This window comes from Mesoplodon mirus (assembly GCF_964341445.2).
Source record: "Mesoplodon mirus genome assembly, chromosome: 3".
NCBI lineage: Eukaryota > Metazoa > Chordata > Mammalia > Artiodactyla > Ziphiidae > Mesoplodon > Mesoplodon mirus.
Window position 1 is genome coordinate 144,652,482 of NC_138978.1, and position 23,136 is coordinate 144,675,617.

Consider the following 23,136-nt stretch of genomic DNA (forward strand, 5'->3'; position numbering starts at 1 on the left):
ACTCTTGATACTGGTTTTTGAAACCCCATTAAATTACAGGCAGAAATATAGCCCTACACTGATCCTTTAGATCAAACTTTTCCTCATACCAGGCCGGACACAATTCCTAGGCCTGCCTCAGGCTCCCCTACGCCTGACTTAGGATTCTAGTTTTTAGAGAGGTAGAACATTCTTTGCTCATTTGTATTTCCTTCATTGTAGCATTAGGCTCAAGCATGAAACCTTTCTCTGTAACTTTTCTTTGAAAGCACCAACAAAGTTAGCTTCAAAATTATTTTATTTTTTTAAACATTTTTTCTTATAAAGTGTTTTTTTTTATTTTTTATTTATTTTTTATTTTATTTATTTATTTATTTTTTGGCTGCATTGGGTCTTTGTTGCTGCAAGTAGGCTTTCTCCAGTTGTGGTGAGCAGGGGCTACCCTTTGTTGCGGTGCACGGGCTTCCCACTGCAGTAGCTTCTCTTGTTGTGGAGCATAAACCAGCCTATCCTGTATATTTCTCTTTTTTTAAATTTATTTTATTCATGTATAGTTGATTTACAATGCTATGTTAACTTCTGCTGTACAGCAAAGTGATTCAGTTATACATATGTATACATTCTTTTTTATGTTCTTTTCCATTATGGTTTATCACCAGATATTGAATATAGTTCCCTGTGCTATACAGTAGGACCCTGTTGTTTATCCATTCTATATATTGATATAATAGTTTGCATCGCTAACCCCAAACTCCCAATCCATCCTTCCCCTAACCACCTCCCCCTTGGCAACCGCAAGTCCATTCTCTATGTCTGTGAGTCTGTTTTGTAGATAAGTTCATTTGTGTCATATTTTAGATTCCACATATAAGTGATATCATATGGTATTTGTCTTTCTCTTTCTGACTTACTTCACTTAGTATGATAATCTCTAGGTGTTACCGAGCCTAAGCTTGTACTGCTCACTGCACAACAGGCCAATAATCAAGAGACAAGTTGTTGGGGCAAAGAATAGCAACTTTATTTGGAAAGCCAGCAAATAGAGAAGATGGTGGGCTCATGCCCCAAAGAACCATCTTGCCTGAGTTAGAATTCAGGCTCTTTTATACTAAAAGAGGAGGGAGTAAAGTCAAACACTTCCTGGTTCCCATCAGGCTCTGGAGGGGATGTGTTAATTTCTTCTTCCCTGCAGTCATTCACAGGTGGGCCTGGTCAGGTTATTTCCTGTGAGCTAAACAAAGGTATTTTAGCTTAAAGTTCATTACCTGGGAAGCAGGATTCCCAGAGATGGGCCATTATGTATAATTTAAGCTTATAGGCAACATCCCTTTAGTGATTAACTTGTAATAAAATACAAAAGGTTCTTCCCTACTACATATGTCCATCCATGTTGCTGCAAATGGCACTGTTTCATTCTTTTTTTATGGCTGAGTAGTATTCTACTGTATATATGTACCACATCTTCTTTATCCATTTATCTGTTGATGGACATTTAGGTTGCTTCCATGTCTTGCCTATTGTGAATAGCACTGCTATGAACATAGGGGTTCTTGTATCTTTTTGAATTATAGTTTTGTCTGGACATATGCCTGGGAGAGGGATTGCTGGACCATATGGCAACTCTATTTAGTTTTCTGAGGAACCTCCATACTGCTTTCCATAGTGGCTACACCAATTTACATTCCCACCAAGAGTGTAGGAGGGTTCTCTTTTCTCCACACCCTCTCCAGCATTTGTTTGTATCATGTCTATTTCAATACCAATATCGATATAGAAAGAATTTCAATCTAAAATGGAGCCAGAGGATATAAAATGGAAAGTCTCACTCATGTGCCTTCAGAAAAACAAAACTTAAGGAATGAAAAACGGATTTCCTGATATACTGAAAACTGAAAATATTGGAATTTTCTTAAATGATAGGGAGTTAATCAGGGGTTATGTCATATCAACTTTGGAAAGTTTTTGCTTATGGTTTCCAGAGTTATGAATGGGAAATGACCCAGGTTGAGTTGGTCTTGCCAAGGGAGCTGAAGTGAGCTTTGTTTGTATGACTGGACTGGTTTTGTCTGCTTGAATTTTCAAAGCTGGTCTCTCTTTGTTTTGATTTTAACAGACTCCAACAGAAATTTCCCCTCTTTACATTCCCTTCCCATAAATACAGCCTACCCCAAACCCTCAGCAGACTCATCTGTAGCTTGCTATAGTTTGTGTGTCCTGAATGGCAGTTTCTCTGCTATTCCCGAATAAATTCATCTCTTTGAGCTTACCTCAGTTTACCTCTTTATTTAGGTTGACAAGTAAATTCAGTGAGCATCTAAGATTATATTCTTCCTCTCTTGTTCTACCACCTTCACAATTCATTTTCACATTTACTCTCCAGACTTTTGCCAGCATAAATTAGCAAAATCTTGTGGTTATTGACAACTGTAATCCTTCTCTTCTTGTTTTAAATTTGTAATTATCAAACAACAAAGTCCTACTGTATAGCACAGGGAACTATACTCAATACCTTGAGATAAAGCATAATTGAAAAGAATATTTAAATATATATATTCATGTATAAAATACATATATATGTATTCATATATATGAATCACTTTGCTGTACAGCAGAAATCAATACATTGTAAATTAACTATATTTTAATAAGAAAAATTGTAATCATCTCTCAGGGGATTTCTGGCATTGCCAGATATTGTCTGATGCTAATTCAGCATCATCCCTGCCCTTCTAAGAGTTCCCTTATATTTCAGAATCTGGAAACTATGTTTCCCAGAATCTGTTGCCAGCAGAGTTATGGTTTTGATTCTTCCAATAAGAGTTATTCATGCTAGATTTTAGAAGACAATGGAAATCATTATTGCTCAGCCTCAACAAGCAGGCATGTGGTCTTCAGCAGACATTAAATGTGAGATTTTGCAATGACTTCTGGGCTTTCTACTGAGCACCATCTGCTTTGGTGCAATAGGCTATTGAGATCATTAGTGGTAGTTTCCTGCAGTTTTCTGATTTCCAAAGATAACTGATGACTTTCCCTGTCTATTGCCCTCTTTGGTGCTTTCAAAAGTTTTGTAAACACCTAATTCCTTTCACTAAATACCCTCCTGCCTGAAATGCCTAGAGAGGTTTCTGTTTCCTGACTATAGACTGATAGACTATGGTCTGACTCTAGTTATTGACAGCTATTTAGGTATGGTCACCATTCAATCAGAGGAGATGCTAAGCTAATCAAAATAGATTCCAGTTATGAGCAACCAGTATAGCTTCACTGGTGATACTAGCTGAGTTTCAGCTCTAGTTATGAAACTGGAGCAATGAGATATGTATATGAGAAAGGCATGAAGGACATTGAGACAAGGTCTTCACTGTTAAAGGAACAGCCTCATCTGATAGAAAAGAGGTAGCTGCATTGACTAGAGTAGTATAGTAAGAAATATATGTGGTCTTTGTCCCCAATAAAAACATTTGAAATTTCCTGAGTGATAGAAATATCTTTTGTCATTCATTAGCTCTCTCTTTTGAGTGTGCCTGAGTTTATGCTAATGAGATGACTTAGGGTGGGGTCCCTAGAGAGCCTTGAGATAGGGCTGGTCACCAGAAACACCAAATGATTAGAGGGTTGGAACTTTTAAACCCACCCACTGACCTCTGGGAAGAGGAAGAGAAGGGCAACTGTAGATTAAGCTCTATAAAACTCTTCAACAATAAGAGTTGATGAACTTCTGGGCTGGTAAACATTTGGAGATGGGGGGAGAGTGGTGTGCCAAGAGAGCATGGAAGCTCTGTGCCCCTTTCCACATACTTTGCCTTTATGCATCTCTTTCATCTGGCTGTTACTGAGTTATATCCTTTTATAATAAACTGGTAATCTGGTAAATGAAATGTTTCTCTGAGTTCTGTGAGTTGCTCTAATAAATTAATCAAAGCCAAAGAGGGGATTGTGGGAAGTTCTCATGTATAAAAAATATTTATTAATATATTTGCTTCCACTATTTCTTTCTGGGCTCATTTTCATTTTACAAAGAAGATCCTTTAGTTGTTTTTTCACAAAGAACTTATTACTACTGTACTTTCATAATCCTTTTATGACTGAAAATGCTTTCATTTTACACTTTTTCTTGAAAAATAGTGTGGTAAACTCTGTTTCTCCTTCACATCTATTTTTGTCATCAATACTATGTATTTTAACTCTACATATATTTTAACCTCAACAAGATATTACCATTGTTTAAACAGTCAATAGTCATTTACTTTTAACCATATATCTACCCTTTCATCTTTTTTTTTTTTTTACTTTTTTAAAGTTTTATTTATTTATTTTTGGCTGCAATGGGTCTTCATTGCTGTGTGCAGGCTTTCTCTAGTTGTGGTGAGCAGAGGCTACACTTCGTTGAGGTGCATAGGTTTCTCATTGTGGTGGCTTCTCTTTTTGCAGAGCAAAGGCTCTAGAGTATGCAGGTTTCAGTAGTTGTGGCACATAGGCTTCAGTAGTTGTGGTGCTTAGGCTCAGTAGTTGTGGTGCACAGGCTTAGTTGTTCCACGGCATGTAGGATCTTCCCAGACCAGGGATCGAACCCATGACCCCTGCATTGGCAGGCAGATTCATAACCACTGAGCCACCAGGGAAGTCCTTCATCTGTTTTTATATCTTGTGTTACTGAGCTTCAACCAGGGATGATTTTCCTTTGCCTGGAAACTTTTTTTGGTATTTCTTCTGGTGTAGGTCACCTGACATTAAATTCCCACAAGTTTTTGTGTGTCTGAAAATGTCCTTGTTTTACCCTCATTTTTAAAAGGATATTTTAACTGGATATAACTTTCTAGCTTAGCTGTTATTCTCCTTCAGATTTTATTCCGTTATTTTCTGGCTTCCATATTTTCTTTTAAGAGTCAGCCATCAGTTTTGTTTTTACACCTTTAAAATTATGCATCTCCCTCTCTTCTTCTGCTGCTTTTAAGACTTTTTCTTTTTTCTTTAACTTTTAACAGTTTTACTATGATGTGTCTAGTTATGATTTTCTTTATATTTGCTTCTCTTGAGGATTTTAGAGCTTTTCAAATCTGTGGCTTATTGTCTTTCACCAATTTGGGAAAATTCTCAGACAGTATCTCTTCAAACATGATTTTTGCTCCTTCTCTTTCTCCTCTCACTTTGGGACTACATATGTTGGTTTTTTTTATCATGTCTTACGAGTCTGTTTTATAATTTTCTTTGTTTTCCAATCTTTTAATCTCTTTTTTAATCTGTATAGTTTCTTCTGTCCTATTTTTCAGTTCATTAGTGATCTCTACAGTTGTGTCTAATTTGTTGTTAATCCTATATATTGAGTATTTATTTCTGAAATTTTATTCTTAATTTCTAAAATTGCTACTTGATTTACTTTTATATATCTCAGATCTCTAATGAAAGTCTCCATATTTCCATCTATTCTCTGCATCAGTCCCTTTATAGTCTTGGACATATTAATTGAGTTATTTTAAATTATATTTCTAATAACTGTGAAATTTGGGTCTTCTGAGTATCTATTTCTACTTTCTGTTTTTGTTTTGTTTTCCAGTCATTCAGCCCAGTACACTTTTGATTGAATGATAGACATTGTGTATGAAACTATTTAGAGGCACTGGATGATGTTATCTTCCTCCAAAGAGGATTATATTTTCTTTTTGCCCTCATTTAACTAGCACAGTTTACATTAATTCTCATTAGGCTTTGAGATAGTTGGAGTCTGAGTTTAAACCTTTGTGAGGAATGATATATTATTGTTGTAGTCTTTAACCTAGGGAATAGTCATTCAGAGATCTTGGCTTGAAAACTGTCATATTGTCTAGGATTCCTTCTCTATTTCAGGCTCTGAACTCCTCTTTTTGTATGTTGAGCTTCAAGAGACTGCCCAAATCTCCATTTACCTTTTAAACACCTTAACAACTGTGAGGTGTTTTTTATTTTTCTTTTTACTGCAACTGTTCCTCTTCCTTCCCCCATTATCTAGAGACTTAGGATTCAGAATATTCCTTGAGGCAAAATCCTTGCAGAATGTTATACTCATTTCTCTATGATTACATTCTCTATGGAATCCTGGCTGTTCAAGTCTTAGCTACTCCACTTGTCTGAATTCCAACTTTGGTCTTTCCATCCCCATTTGATTGTTAAAAGCTCTTGGCCACTGCTCTTTGCTGTGCCTTTATCTCCTAGCTATAAAATGGAAGAGGCCTTCAGAGGAAAAACTGGTGGAGGACGTCATTTATTCCAGTTTGTTTCCCTTTCCTCTATGATCTTGATTTCATGGGCCTGGCTACCTTGGTTGCTCTTCAATGTCTTCAAATAACTGACTTATTTTTGTGTTTTATCTATGTTTATAGTTGTTCTTGATGGGAGTGTTACTTTGAGAAGAGCTTCTCTTAAAAAGCTTAACTTTAGACTTAAAAACTGGAAGTGTAAAGCCTATGCAGCCTTTTAATGTTAAAAGAGCCATACCATTTCCAGTTACTACTTATTAGACTCTTTTAGATTTTTAGTATCTTCTGTTACACCAAATAGCAGATGGCTTTCAAAGTTGTTCTCTCGTTGTGAGATAATCATATAACTGTTCATTATGTATCTATCTATCTCTTCTATTACATCTATCCCAACAGAAGAGTCTTTGAATAGCAACAAAACAAAAGGGGCCAAATACGTTAGCTGAGAGGGAGAAATACAGTTCTTTCTTAAGTAAATCATGATGAATCAAATCCTTGCCTTTTTCCCATTTAGAATCAGGGTAGTGGCCTATAGTAGTGCATTTTTGTTCTTGAAATAACTTTCTCTGGTCCTACTTCCTTTAGCCCTCAGGTAGTAGCTTATCATAGTAGTGACTTTCCAAAAGGCAATTGATACATCTTTGCATTTGCCACTAGACTATATTCATCATAATTTTAAACTCTTTTTGTGATTTGGCATCCATATGGTTATCCACGATTCTTCAAATGAATGCCTGTCTTGTTTCAGGCACTGAGCATACAAATGGTGAATAGACACATGGCTTTTCTATTCTGTGATAAAAATGACATGTCTCAGGGGTCTGAGACAGGTAGAACTTAACCACTCTTTTTCTTGAATACTGCCATGCTGTTGCACTGTCTTGAGTTATAGTTGATCTGTTTTCTCCATCACTGATGCTTTTGAAACTGTGAGGTTTGTAGGGCTGTTTCCACACTGCATGCTGTCATTCTCTTTTTGGTGGTGATAATGTTTTTTTTCTTTCTTGTTGCATCTCTCTTCTCCATGGTAACTTCTTGAAGCTGCCAGAATGATGTAACTTTTTTTCTTTTCTTTTTTGTTCAGCCACTTCTGCATGGTTGCCAATGGAAACCAGATAAGTAAGTATTAAGTGTAATATTAATTTAAATATTCTGTGTCTGGATAGAGATAAAGTGCATGACTTTTATGACATCTATTTCAAACTAGCTTCAGGCACTTTCTGCATTTACTTTAAGCCTTTTGTCTAGCTGTTCCAGAGTGGAGGTTCCTGGAAGTCTAAGTACCAGATAAATAGGGTGATATGTATGAAGATAAAGTCCAGACAATGTAGTTGGGGAGATTGGGGGGAAGCTAAGCACTATGGCATATTTTAGATGGTCCTAATTGAAAAAAATACTATAATATGAATGAATAAGGACAGACCTAAGGGTAATTTTTAAACTCATTCTTGGCAGCTTCTGCTTTTAGTTCCCAAGTGGTAAAGAACTAGTAGGAAAGAAAGGCCACTCACTGGATAAAGTCAGCAAATTTCATCCTGTTCAACTTTTCTCTTCAATGAGCTGATCAGTCCACTTTCAGCTTCCTAAATTTCCACTGACCTTAATTCTGTAGTTTTGATCTGCTCTTTCACTTTGTGACAGTTATCAACTAGTTTCTTCTCCAAACCCACCATTCTATTCTCTGCTTTGTGTTCTTGGACCCTGTAAACTACAGTTTTTGCTTTACCAGCTGACCCACTCCACCTTAGGCTTTCATAATAGGGGTTGCTAGAGGAAAGCTATAAGTCTGGAGGAAAAAGAAACTTCCTCCTTCCTGTTTACGATCATTGTCACCAAGCAGTGATTCTTCACCTTAAAAGTGACAGCCCTAAGAGCAGTACTTGCTTCCCTTAATGATTATCTTTGTGAAAACTTAGCTTCCATGTTTGCCTTTTCAGTTTCCTACAAATGACTAACAACTATTTAAGTTAAATTCTCTCTGTTGAATAATTTGTATAGTTTCTCTCTTTTGAATTGGACCCTGACTCATGCATATGTGCCATCTTTTTTCTTCCATAAGAAGTACCATAGGTTTATGGCACACTAAAGATATATAGAAGATGGCCAATATTCATATCAATGGGGCTCCATACTTCCTGGATTCCAGGTGAGGAACATATACAGTTACATAAAGCTTTCCTTATCAGACAGGAACAAGGTAGTATATAATCACTGATTTCTTAAGCATGGAAATTTCTCATAATAAATTCAGCTCAACACAGAAAACTGATGGCAGCATGGTGAATGAGGTTTGTTACAACCCACTGAGCTTTCTTTTTTGGTTCTTGAAGATAATGGAGTGCTCCAAATGGATGAGGCTTGGAAACTCAGTTGAAGTCAGCTGCAGTTCTGACTTTCACAGTAATTTATACTTAGCACTTGTCATAATGTGTTATTAAATAATTATTTGAGTAATTTTAGAATGTTTATTTATCCAACTGGGCTGCTTCTTAAGGGCAGGGACTATGTCTGTTTTGTTCCTTTCCATATTTCAAATTCATAGCACAGTGGCTGGCAGAAAGGTGGTCAAAAAATATTTGTCAAGTGGGAAGCAGAAGGAAAAAAGATAATTTAAAGTCTAAAGCCCACAGGGGACATATTGTACAACATGTTCCTTTTTGAGAGTCACTAACTTGTCCATATGCCTAGGACGTCATTTTTCTGTAACTTCCTCGCCTATTGTTTAAGGATATCACCAACCATGGATAGAATTTAGGGAGTGAGTTGGTACGTATTGTTTGTCATTCTACTTCTTTTTCCTAATAATCTTTTATAGAAGAGGACAATAAGCTTTCTGGTCCCTGAAAAATAGTAGGCCTGAAAACCTTTCTGCTAAAAACATCTAGAAGTACTGGATAACAGCTAACAAGCATGGTTTTAAATACATTTCTGAGTTGGGCCTTAATATTTTATCTACTCTGATAATTCCTCTCCCCTTCCCCATTTTTGAAGTGTTTAGTCCATTAACATTTAATGTAATGATTGATATGGTTTAAGTATGGTGTTTTATTATTTATTTTCTATTTGTCTCCTCTGTTTTGTTTGTTTGTTTTGCTATTTCCTCACTTTCAACCCTCTTTGAATTATTTGAGTAATTTTTTGAATTCTACCTTTATTTATCTACTAGCTTTTTAACTATATTTTTTGCATTAATTTCTAGCTGTTCACTCCAGAGGTTATAATACACAGCATTAGCTTTTCACAGTCTGTTTGGATTTAATGTATCATGTCACACACACACAAAAATGTATAAATTTCCATTTGTATAGTTCCATTGAACCCTCTATCTGCCATTCCTTTATGCTCTGGTTGTCATGTGTATTACATCCATACATGTTATAAACCCCAAAAGACAATGCTATAATTTTTGCTTTAAACAATCATGTTTATTTAAAATAAAGTATAGGAAAAATAGATGTATATATTTATCAGGTATTTACCATTCCAGATAGTCCTAATTCATTCCTGAATATCTAAGCTTTCCTTTGGTGTCATTTCTCTTCAGTCTGATGAAATCCCTTTAGCATTTCTTCTTTAGTGCACATCTGGTGGTAGTGAAATCTCTTAGTTTAACTTTACTTGGAAGTTTGTTTAGTTTTCTTTAACTCTCATAGGAGATTTTTGTTAGATACAGCATGGTAAATCGATAGTTTCATTCTTTAAGCACTTGAAAAATATTGCTCACTGTTTTCTGGCCCCCATATTTTCTGGAAAAGTCCAAAATCATTGAATACTTTTCCTCTTATGTGTAATATATTGGGGTTTTTTTGTTTTTTTTTTTCCTGGCTGTTTTCAGAATTTCCTCTTTATCTTTGGTTTCAGCAGTGCATTGGTTACCTATTACTGTGTAGCAAATTATTTCAAAACTTACCAGCTAAAACAATACACACTTATTATTTCACAGTTTCTATGGGTCAGGAATCCAGAATTTGGGCACAACTTTCTGAGTCTCTCACACATTTCAGTCTTCTCAGGTTTGACTGTGAGGAACCTGCACATAGTTCACTCATGTGATTGTTGCCAACATTCAGTTCTTAATGGGCTGTTGGCCAGATGACTCAGTTTCTCATGAACTACTGTCCAGAGGCTTCCCTCAGTTCTTTGCCACATGGTCCTCTCCATAGAGCACCTCACAACATGACAGCTTGTCTCATGAAAGCAAGCAAGCGAGAGAGAGAGAGAGAGTGAAAGACAGAGACAGAGAGACACTACAGAGAGTGCTACCAAGAGTTATTTTTGTTACCTAATCATGGAAGCAGCATCCCATAGCTTTTCTGTATTCTATTCATCAAAAGCAAGTCACAAGATTCAGCTCATACTCATGGGGAGGGATTACACAAAGGAATAAATACAAGGAGGTTGGGGTCATTGGGAACCATGTCAGAAACTACCACAAGCAGTTAGGCTATGATATGTCTAGACATGATTTTCTTTGTGTTTATCCTGACTGGGATTTGCTAAGCTTCTTGAATCTGTAAATGTATGTCTTTCACCAAATTTGCAAAGTTTGTTGTCATCATTTCTTCACAGTTTTTCCTATCCCATTCGCCCTCTTCTCTCTTTTTGAAATTCCAGTTGCCTATATGTCGGACTTTTTGCTTTTATCCCTCAGATTCCTAAGGCTCTGTTAATTTTTTGATAATTTTCCCTCTGTTTTCAGATTGGATATTTTCTAGTGATCTAACTTGAAATTAACCAACTCTTTCTATTCTCATCTTTGTTCTGCTATTAAGTCCACCCAGTGAGTTTTTTAATTGCAGATATTATATTTTTCAGTTCTAAGATTCCCATTCAAAATATGCTACAATGCTATAACCCTTATTAGGAATTCTTCCTAATTTTTTAGTATAATAGTAACCTCAAAAGATGGAAGTCCTCAGACCTCCCACAACCTCTGGAAAGACTGCTGCTTAGAAGATATTCAACAAATGTTTGCTGATTTGAATTTAATTGTAACAAAGCAAGTGAAAGCAACATCGAGCCATAGAAAGCCCAGGAAGGAAGCAGGAAACAAAAGGTAACATTATTGACTAGTTTTGGGAACTCAGGCACACTAATAAGTTTGATTAGTGGAGTACAAAAAAGGAGTGTATGTCTTAACTCACAGACAAGGAAGGTTTTAAATTTGTGTGGCAGACAGACTGTAAGGTCACTCCATGACCTCTGTCTCCTGGTGTTCACACCTTTGTGTAATCCCTTCCCCTTGAGTGTAGACAAGATTTATGACTTGCTTCTAACCAATAAAATATGACAAAGGTCATGGGATGCCATTCCTGTGACTATGGTAGGTTATGTAAGACTCCGTGTTGCTAGCAGATTCACTTACAAGCTCTTTTTGCTGGCTTGATGAAGTAAATGGCAATGTTGGGGAAACCTACTTGGCAAGAAGCTACAGGTGGCCTCCAGCCTCCAGCCAGTAAGAATCTGGGCTCTTATAGCCACAACACACTGAATTCTGCCAACAGTTCAAATGAGCTTTAAAGCAGACTTTCCACCAGTTGAGCTTCCAGATGAGAACACAGCCCAGCTAACACCTTGATTGCTGCCTTGCAGAGGACCCAGATAAGCCATTCCTAGACTCCTGACCCACAGAAACTGTCAAATAATAATGTATGTTACTTTAAGGCACTCAGTGTGTGGTAATCTGTTAGGCAGCAATAGAAAATTAATACAATCTACATTGTTACAGAATTTTGATACCTTTTATTTTGTTGATATTGAGTTTCCTAACTGGTTTTCATACTTAGTATGCTGCTTGAGTTTTTGAAAATGAAATATTTTGAGAGCAGTAGTTTTATAGTGTAATCACAGGAAAAATAGGACTCTGGGGAACCCACAAGGAAAGCATTTTTTAAAATGATCTGGTGTCAGAAATTCCACTCTTGAGAATTTGTCCATAGAAACAAATTTTTAATAGCTATGGGCAAATTACTCTCCAAAAAGAGTATAATGGAAATGTTATAATTCACATTTCCACAACAGTATATAAGTACCCTTTTTCCTACGTCCCTGTAACAAATTACTCCTATCCATCTGTTTTAGTTTTCTAGGGCTGCCATAACAAGGCCACAGAGACTGGATGGCTTAACAACTGACATTTATTTTCTTACATTTCTGAAGGCTAGAAGTCTGAGATCAAGGTCTCCGACAGGATTGGCTTCTGAGGCCTCCCTCCTTGGCTCGTGGATGGCTGTCTTCCTCATATGTTTTCACATGGTCTCTACTCTGTGTGTTTATATCCAAATTTCCTCTTTATATAAGGATACCAGTCATATTGGATTAGGGCCCACTCCAATGACCTCATTTTAACTAAATTACCTCTTTAATAAAGACCCTATATCCAAATACGGTCAGTTACATTCTGAGGTACTGAGGGTTAGGACTTCAACATGTGAATTTTGGGGAAGAGACACAGTTCAGCCCATAACACCATCCCATAACACCATCCTTTATGGCTCAGCTTAAATATCACTTCCTCAGGGAAACACTTTCTGACTCTGAAAGAAGTTTGCATCCCTTTGTTTTACACACACACAAACACACACACACATATACATAAATGTTCCTACACTTCTCCTTTATGACATATCATAATTGTAATATTATCTCATTTTTGTAAAACAAACCATGATATTCTCCTTTATATAAAGTTTGTATATTTGTGTGTAATAATATGAAAATGGAGAAAGGTATAGAAAGATATAATGTAGACTGGTAACATTGGTTACATGGGGACTAGAGAGGAGGGTCCAGTAAGAAGAGTGGGAGAGATATAGTAAGCAAGAAAAAAAAAAAAAAAAAACCCTAAATCAACAACAAGACCTGAAAAAATATGATGTCCATGTATGCATGGATAATATTATACAATTTATTATTAAAAATTTTTTTTTCATTGCCTATCTATTGTTGTATGGACAAAGAATTGCAAACTCTAAGTGACATTGGAATAAACATTTCTTCATCTTCTATATCTGTGGCTTAGCTGGGCTGGCAGGGAAGACATCACTCAATGTGGTTCTCACCCTCTTCCTGGGATCAGCAGGAAGGCTGGGACAGGCTCTTCTCATGGAATGGCAGAAGCTCAAGAGGCCAAGAGGAGATGTGAGAGGCATCTTTGGGCCTCAGCTTGACACTGGCACATTGTCATTTATTGGCCAAAGAGAGTGACAAAGTCAAGGTATGAGGAAGTGTACTCTAAGCCTAGACTTGGGGATAGGAGAGGGAGTTAATAATTCTGATCTAATCTACAAATGTAATTATAAATATATATTTAGAGTTATGCATTTCTATGTGTACATAAAGAGTTTTATGAAAGGCTAGACCTCAAATTAATAGGAGTTTTGTGAACATGGTAGATTTTGAAATCGTTTTTACTTTTAAAATTATTTATTTATTTATTTATTTATTTATTTATTTATTTATTTATGGCTGTGTTGGGTCTTTGTTGTTGAGCACGGGCTTTCTCTAGTTGCGGCGAGCAGGGGCTACTCTTTGTTGTGGTGTGCAGGCTTCTCATTGCTGTGGCTTCTCTTGTTGCACAGCATGGGCTCTAGGCATGTGGGCTTCAGTAGTTGTGGCACATGGGCTCAGTAGTTGTGGCTCACAGGCTTAGATGTTCCACAGCATGTGGGATCTTCTCAGACCAGGGCTCGAACCCATGTCCCCTGCACTGGCAGGTGGATTCTTAACCACTGTACCACAAGGGAAGTCCCCTACTTTTGTTTTTTTTACTTATGTGTTGTTTAAATTTTTGCCATCCATACACTTTTGTATAATCTTACCATAACAATAAAGATATTTTATTGGGAGATAAAAGTAATTTTTTTCAGATGAGGGTATAGTGGGGAGAGGGAAGAGCAGCGTAAGCAGAGAAAGCCCTCCAGATTCAGCCCAGCTTGACACACAGCTATGAATCTATAAATAACTTAAGCAAAATATTTTCTGTCATCATGCAAAACCACTGAGTTGAGTCATGTAGATACTCAACTATAACTTGGTATATTATCATCCTAACTTAATTTAGTAATTACTTTATACTCTATAAGAAAATACACTAAAGCAGTGGATCCCCAGAACCTAACTGATCTCTAATCCCTCAGGGAGATTTTCAAATTAAATAAATTTCAAAGCCTTATTGCTTACTCAAGTCCGTGACATAGGGCTTAGAAATCAACATTTTTGCCCAGCTCCCAGATAATTTTTATGATTACCCACATTTGGAAACCCTTGGATAAAGCTAATTTTGTAGAGTTTTTCCTGCACGCACTCTTCCACGTGGATGAAAAAAGCAAGGAAGAAACTAATGACCATAATTTGGGGGTATAGGGGAGATGGAAATGTTGAGAATGCTTGGATATGCAGGAAGGGAACTCCATGAGAGAGAAAGTGGAGGAAAACCAAGGAAGATGCAGCTCCTCTGACAAGCTTGTCAAGTTTGTCTCAATGTGGAGAAGCAAAACCAAACTGACAGACACTTAACAATCTGGACCAGTTTTCAAAAGTTCTTTGTATTACAGCCAAAAGAATTTGAAATTTACAGCCATCCAAGGTAAAGTAATTTCCTCCTCATATTTCACATGGGTAAAATATGCTGAGAAAAGTAAACCTAGACTAAAAGTACAGAATACATATTTCTTGTCCTCTTGCCCTTCTTAAGGGCTGAAAAATTCCATTTCTACCCATTGCATCTTAAACATCTCACTTGCTCACTTTTGGATGGAGTCTTATACTCCAGGCTATAAAAGATAAACACAAAGTCCTGTCAGATACAAAGATCCCAATTTTTAGCCACAAATTTGACCAATTTGTCCCTTGTGTCAATAATTAAGAGGGCCAAGAAAAGAGTGAAGAACAAATAAAAATGTGATTAGAATTACAAAAGAAAACACAAGTCATGAAACTCAGACTAGGGTCTGGTTCTATTGAAATGTGCTGACTCTGGTCTGGGGGAAATGCCACTCTACTGTGGCTAGACCCAAGGAGTTCAAACATGGCCCCTTCTCTCCCTCAACTTTTCCATCCATTATTCTTCCCTAACGTCTGCCATTCACCACTATATTAAACATGGTGATGTCTTCATAAAAACAAAAGCAAAACAAAACTTCCAGTTCTCCTAGACATATTCCATAAAATACTCAAGGTTAAAAACACTGCCTTCCCTTCTCAAGGGGCAGAAACTTAACCACATGAATATCACTTCTCTTTAGGTTGTTTTGGAGAATATTTTTTGTAGACCAAATTTACTTAGAAATTTTATAAAAACAGCTACACACTCACTTCCAATTTGAACTAGCAAAGTGCTTTTAAAATCCTTTAAGTTTATTTGAAGTGCAGTTAAATATAGTGCTCCAATTCAGTAAATGTGTGCAATTTGTTTTCAGATTTTAATTGTTTCAGTTTTGTCCTAGTGTCAGGCTAGGCTGCCACAATTAAAACAGTCTTAGAAATAAAAGGATAAGTCCAGTTAAATAAATATTTTTGTGTTATATTTGGTCTCACTGAGAGAAAAGATTTTTCCTTCTGATAAAGGGAGAGCAGGTTGGGAAGTGCCATGTCAATGATGTTTATGAGTTAAAAAGTTGTTAATACAACTTATCATCTGATGCTTTGAAATGGGGGTGGGGAAAGGAAGCAGAATGCTTTAGGTGATTATTTTAACAATATGTTAAGCCATACTCTTATTCCAATTTCCAAGATAGTGACCCAGAAAGAGATAAAAGAAGGAAAAGAAAGATTCAGCCAAAGAACGATTTTGGAATATTTGAAACCTGGGTCAGATGGCAGCATTCCTCCCATTGCTCTTCCTAAATTCAAGTCCTCGAATGCATCTTGTTGCTCAAACAAACAGAGTTTATTTTGCCTTAAAGGAAGTCCTAGGAGTTTATTTTTTTTAATGCTAAGAACTTAACCAAAACTTCAACCAAAATAGCGAAGCAATTCAGATTGTTTTCATTGTTTTAAGGGGACCAATGATAGTGTTAGGGACTGAATGTCTGTCTCTCCAAAATATTTAATGTGATGGTATTTGGAGGTGGTGTCTTTGAGAAGTAATTGGGTTTACATGAGATCATGCGAGAGGGACCTGCATGGTGGGATTAGTATCTTTATAAGAAGAGGGAGAGACACTAGAGTTCTTTTTCTCTCCCCCATAAGAGCAAGAAGATAGCCATCTACAAGCAGGAAGAGAGTCCTCACCAGAAATTGAATCTGCCCACACCTTGATCTTGGACTTGCAGCCTCCAGAACTCTGAGAAACAAATGTCTGTTGTTTAAGTCACCAAGTCTATGGTATTTTGTTATAACAGCCTGAGCTGATTAATACAGATATGTTAAAGAGAGTAGTAGTCATGGGATGTACAGGACAATCTTAAAAGTAAGTGATGGGACATGTAGCCCGAGCATAACAGAAATAAAGGTAGAATAGGTACAAGTTAATCAGCTGGTCTTGTGAAAGCCAGACTTAGAAGGGCTATATAGGACTTCTACTTCCAACCATTACTGAAGTAATTGGTCTTGAATTTCCTATCCTACCTACAATAAGAAAACCAGACAAAACATATGTTTTCAAGATTTTTCTTTATTTTTGGTTTTCAGCAGTTTGACTCTGATATGCTAACTAGCTGTGGTTTTCGTTGTATTTATCCTGCTTGGGATTTGTTGAGCTTACTGGATCTGCTAGTTAACATGTTCCACCAAATTTGGGAATTTTTAGGCTATTAGTCATCAAATATTTTTCCTATCCCATCCTCTCTCTTCTCTTACTCTGGGACTCCAATTACATTGTCCCATAGGGTTTTGAAATGGTTCATTCTTTTTTCTCTTTGTTCTTCATATTGGATAATTTCTTTTGATCTTTTTAGAGTTCCCTGATTCTTTCTATAGCCATCTCAAATGTGATGTTGAGTCCATCTAGTAAACTTTCCATTTCTAACATTCTACTCTTTATTTCTATTTGTTCTTAAAAAAAAAAATTTCCACATGTCTGTTGAGATTTTCTATCTGTTCACATATCAAGACCATGTTTTCCTTTAATTTTTGAACACATTTTTAAAAACATCTTTATTGCAGTATAATTGCTTTACAATGGTGTGTTAGTTTCTGCTGTATAACAAAGTGAATCAGCTATATGTATACATATATCTCCGTGTCTCCTCCCTCTTGCAACTCCCTCCCACCTTCCCTATCCCACCACTCTAGGTGGTCACAAAGCACCGAGCTGATCTCCCTGTGCTACGCGGCTGCTTCCTACTAGCTATCTGTTTTACATTTGGTAGTGTATATATGTCCATGCCACACTCTCACTGCATCCCAGCTTACGCTTCCCACTCCCCATGTCCTCAAGTCCATTCTCTATGTCTGCGTCTTTATTCTTGTCCTGTCCCTAGGTTCTTCAGAACTTTTTTTTAATTCCACAGTATTTGATTTTCTCTTTCTGACTTACTTCACTCTGTATGGCAAACTCTAGGTCCACCCACCTCACGACAAATAACTCAAATAACTTCATTTCTTTTTATGGCTGAGAAATATTGCATAGTATATATGTGCCACATCTCCTTTATCCCTTCATTGTCAATGGACACTTAGGTTGCTTCCCTGTCCTGGCTATTGTAAAGAGTGTTGCAGTGAACACTGTGGTACATGACTCTTCTTGAATTATGGTTTTCTCATGGTATATGCCCAGTAGTGGGATAGCTGGGTCATATGGTAGTTCTATTTTTAGTTTTTTAAGGAACTTCCATAGTGTTCTCCATAGTGGCTGTATCAATTTACATTCCCACCAACAGTGCAAGAGGGTTCCCTTTTCTCCACACCCTCTCCAGCATTTATTGTTTGTAGACTTTTTGAGGATGGCCACTCGGACCTGTGTGAGGTGATACCTCGTTGTAGTTTCAATTTGCATTTCTTTAATGATTAGTGATGTTGAGCATCCTTTCATGTGTCTGTTGGCAATCTGTATGTCTTCTTTGCAGAAATGTCTATTTAGGTCTTCTGCCCATTTTTGAGTAGGATTGTTTGTTTTCTTGATATTGAGCTGCATGAGCTGCTTGTAAATTTTGGAGATAAATCCTTTGTCAGTTTCTTCATTAGCAAATATTTTCTCCCATTCTGAGGGTTGTCTTTTCATCTTGTTTATGGTTTGCTTTGCTGTGCAAAAGCTTTGAAGTTTCACTAGGTCCTGTTTGCTTATTATTTTTGTTTTTATTTCCATTCCTCTCAGAGGTGGGCTAAAAGGGATCTTGCTGTGATTTATGTCATAGAGTGTTCTACCTATGTTTTCCTCTATGAGTTTTATAGTGTCTGGGTTACATTTAGGTCTTTAATCCATTTTGAGTTTATTTTTGTGTAAGGTGTTAAGGAGTGTTCTAATTTCATTCTTTCACATGTAGCTGTCCAGTTTTCCCAGCACCACTTATTGAAGAGGCTGTCTTTTCTCCACTGTATATTCTTGCCTCCTTTATCAAAAATAAGGTGACCATAGGTGCATGGGTTTACCTCTGGGCTTTCTATCCTGTTCCATTGATCTATGTTTCTGTTTTTGTGCCAGTACCATACTGTCTTGATTACTGTAGCTTTGGGGAGCCTGATTCCTCCAGCTCTGTTTTTCTTTGTCAAGATTGTTTGGATTATTTGGGATCTTTTGTGTTTCCATACAAATTGTAAAACTTTCTGTTCTAGTTCTTTGAAAAATGCCATTGGTAATTTGATAGGGATTGCATTGAATCTGTAGTTTGCTTTGGGTAGTATAGTCATTTTCAAAATATTGATTCTTCCAATCCAGGAACATGGTATATCTCTCCATCTGTTTGAGTTGTCTTTGATTTCTTTCATCAGTATCTTATAGTTTTCTGCATACAGGTCTTTTGTCTCCTTAGGGAGGTTTATTCTTAGGTATTTTATTATTTTTTTGCAATGGTAAATGGGATTGTTTCCTTAATTTCTCTTTCTGATCTTTCATTATTAGTGTATAGGAATGCAAGAGATTTCTGTGTATTAATTTTGTATCTTCAAATCTGCTAAATTCGTTGATTAGCTCTAGTAGTTATCTGGTAGCATCTTTAGGATTTTCTATGTATAGTATCATGTCATCTGCATACCGTGACGGCTTTACTTCTTCTTTTCCAATTTGTATTCCTTTTATTTCTTTTTCTTCTCTGATTTCCTTGGCTAGGACTTCAAAAACTATGTTGAATAATTGTGGTGAGAGTGGACACCCTTGTCTTGTTCCTGATCTTATAGGAAATGCTTTCAGTTTTTCACCATTGAAAACAGTGCTTGCTGTGTGTTTGTCATATACGACCTTTATTATGTTGAGGTGAGTTCCCTCTATGCCTACTTTCTGCAGGGTTTTTATCATAAATGGGTGTTGAATTTTGTCAAGAGCTTTTTCTGCATCTATTGAGATGATCATATGGTTTTTCTCCTTCAATTTGTTAATATGGTGTATCGCATTGATTGATTTGTGTATATTGAAGAATCCTTGCATCCGTGGGCTAAACCCCACTTGATCATGGTGTATGATCCTTTTAATGTGCTGTTGGATTCTGTTTCCTAGTATTTTGTTGAGGATTTTTTGCATCTATATTTATCAGTGATTTTGGCCTGTTGTTTTCTTTTTTATTATTTTATTTATTTATTTATTTATTTATTTATGGCTGTGTTGGGTCTTCATTGCTGTACACAGGCTTTCTCTCGTTGTGGCGAGTTGGGGGTACTCTTCATTGCAGTTCATGGCTTCTCACTGCAGTGGCTTCTCTTGTTGCAGAGCACAGGCTGTAGGCACATGGGCTTCACTAGTTGTAGAACATGGGCTCAGTAGTTGTGACACATGGACTTAGTTGCTCCGTGGCCTGTGGGATCTTCCCTGATCAGGGCTCAAACCCATCTCCCCTGCATTGGCAGGTGGATTCTTAACCACTGTGCCACCTGAGAAGCCCTGGGTATTTTTTGTTGTTGTTCTTTCTTCTTTCTGTAATTGCGTTAGTTGTAAGGTTAGGTTGTTTATTTGAGATTTTTCTTGTTTCTAGAGGTAGGATTTTATACCTATAAACTTCCCTCTTAGAACTGCTTTTGCTGCCTCCCATAGATTTGGGTCATTGTGTTTTCATTGTCATTTGTTTCTAAGTATCTTTTGATTTCCTCAGTGATCTCTTGGTTATTTAGTAGCATACTGTTCAGTGTCCATGTGTTTGTACTTTTTACAGTTTTTTCCTGTAATTGATATCTAGTCTATAGTGTTGTGGTCATAAAAGGTACTTGATACAATTTCAATTTTTTTTAATGTACCAAAGCTTGATTTGTGACCCAAGATATGATCTATCTTGGAAATGTTCCATGAGCATTCTGAGAAGAAAGTGTATTCTGTTGTTTTTGGATGGAATGTCCTATAAATATCAATTAAATCCATCTCGTTTAATGTGTCATTTAAAGCTTGTGTTTCCTTTTTTATTTGTATTTTGGATGGTCTGTCCATAAGTGAAAGTGGGGTGTTAAAGTCCCCTACTTTTATTGTGTTACTGTTGATTTCCCCTTATATGGCTGTTAGCATTTCCCTTATGTATTGATGTGCTCCTATGTTGGGTGCATAAATATTTACAATTGTTATAGCTTCTTCTTGGATTGATCTCTTGATCATTATGTAGTGTCCTTCTTTGTCTCTTCTAATAGTCTTTATTTTAAAGTCTATTTTGTCTGAGAATTGCTACTGCAGCTTTCTTTTTTTTTTTTTTTTTTTTTTTTTTTTTTTTTTCTTTTTGCGGTATGCGGGCCTCTCACTGTTGTGGCCTCCCCCGTTGCGGAGCACAGGCTCCGGATGCGCAGGCCCAGCGGCCATGGCTCACGGGCCCAGCCGCTCCGCGGCATATGGGATCCTCCCAGACCGGGGCACGAACCCGTATCCCCTGCATCGGCAGGCGGACTCTCAACCACTTGCGCCACCAGGGAGGCCCCTGCAGCTTTCTTTTGATTTCCATTTGCATGGAATATTTTTTTCCATCCCCTCACTTTCAGTCTGTATGTGTCCCTAGGTCTGAAGTGGGTCTCTTGTAGACAGCATATATACTGCTCTTGTTTTTGTGTCCATACAGCCAGTCTATATCTTTTGGTGGGAGCATTTAATCCATTTACATTTAAGGTAATTATTGATATGTATGTTCCTATTACCATTTTCTTAATTGTTTTGGGTTTGTTATTGTACGTCTTTTCCTTCTCTTGTGTTTCTTGCCTAGAGAAGTTCCTTTAGCATTTGTTGTAAAGCTGGTTTGGTGGTGCTGAACTCTCTCAGCTTTTGCTTGTCTGTAAAGGTTTTAATTTCTCCATTGAATCTGAATGAGATCCTTGCTGAGTAGAGTAATTTTCATTGTAGGTTTTCCCCTTTCATCACTTTAAATATTTCCTGCCACTCCCTTCTGGCTTGCGCAGTTTCTGCTGAAAGATCAGCTGTTGACCTTATGGGGATTCCCTTGTATGTTATTTGTTGCTTTTCCCTTGCTGCTTTTAATATTTTTCTTTTGTATTTAATTTGTGATAGTTTGGTTAATATGTACCTTGGCATGTTTCTCCTTGGATTTATCTTGTATGGGACTCTGCACTTCGTGTACTTGATTGACTATTTCCTTTCCCATATTATGGAAATATTCAACTATAATCTCTTCAAATATTTTCTCAGAGCCTTTCTTTTTCTCATCCTCTTCTGGGACCCCTATAATTCAAATGTTGTTGTGTTTAATGTTGTCCCAGAGGTCTCTGAGACTGTCCTCTATTCTTTTCCTTCTTTTTCCTTTATTCTGCTTTGCAGTAGTTATTTCCACTATTTCATCTTCCAGGTCATATATCCATTCTTCTGCCTCAGTTATTCTGCTATTGATTCCTTCTAGAGAATGTTTAATTTCATTTATTGTGTTGTTCATCATTGTTTGTTTGTGCTTTAGTTCTTCTAGGTCCTTGTTAAATGTTTCTTATATTTTTTTCCATTCTATTTCCAAGATTTTGGATCATCTTTACTATCATTACTCTGAATTCTTTTTCAGGTAGACCGCTTATTGACTCTTTTTTTTTTTTTTTTTTTTTTACATCTTTATTGGAGTATAATTGCTTTACAATGGTGTGTTAGTTTCTGCTTTATAACAAAGTGAATCAGTTATACATATGCATGTGTTCCCATATCTCTTCCCTCTTGCATGTCCCTCCCTCCCACCCTCTCTATCCCACCCCTCTAGGTGGTCACAAAGCACCGAGCTGATCTCCCTGTGCTATGTGGCTGCTTCCTACTAGCTATCTATTTTACGTTTGGTAGTGTATATATGTCCATACCACTCTCTCACTTTGTCCCAGCTTACCCATCCCCCTCCCCATATCCTCAAGTCCATTCTCTAATAGGTCTGTGTCTTTATTCCTGTCGTACCCCTAGGTTTTTCATGACATTTTTTTTCTTAGATTCCATATGTATGTGTTAGCATATGGTATTTGTCTTTCTCTTTCTGACTTACTTCACTCTGTATGACAGACTCTATGTCCATCCACCTCACTACAAATAACTCAATTTCATTTCTTTTTATGGCTGAGTAATATTCCATTGTATATATGTGCCACATCTTCTTTATCCATTCATCTGTCAGTGGACATTTCGCTTGCTTCCACCTCCTGGCTATTGTAAATAGAGCTGCAATGAACATTTTGGTACATGAAGTTTTTTGAATTATGGTTTTCTCAGGGTATATGCCCAGGAGTGGGATTGCTGGGTCATATGGTAGTTCTATTTGTAGTTTTTTATTGAACCTCCATACTGTTCTCTGCAGTGGCTGTACCAATTCACATTCCCACCAATAGTGTAAGAGTGTTCCTTTTTCTCCATAGCCTCTCCAGCATTTATTGTTTCTAGATTTTT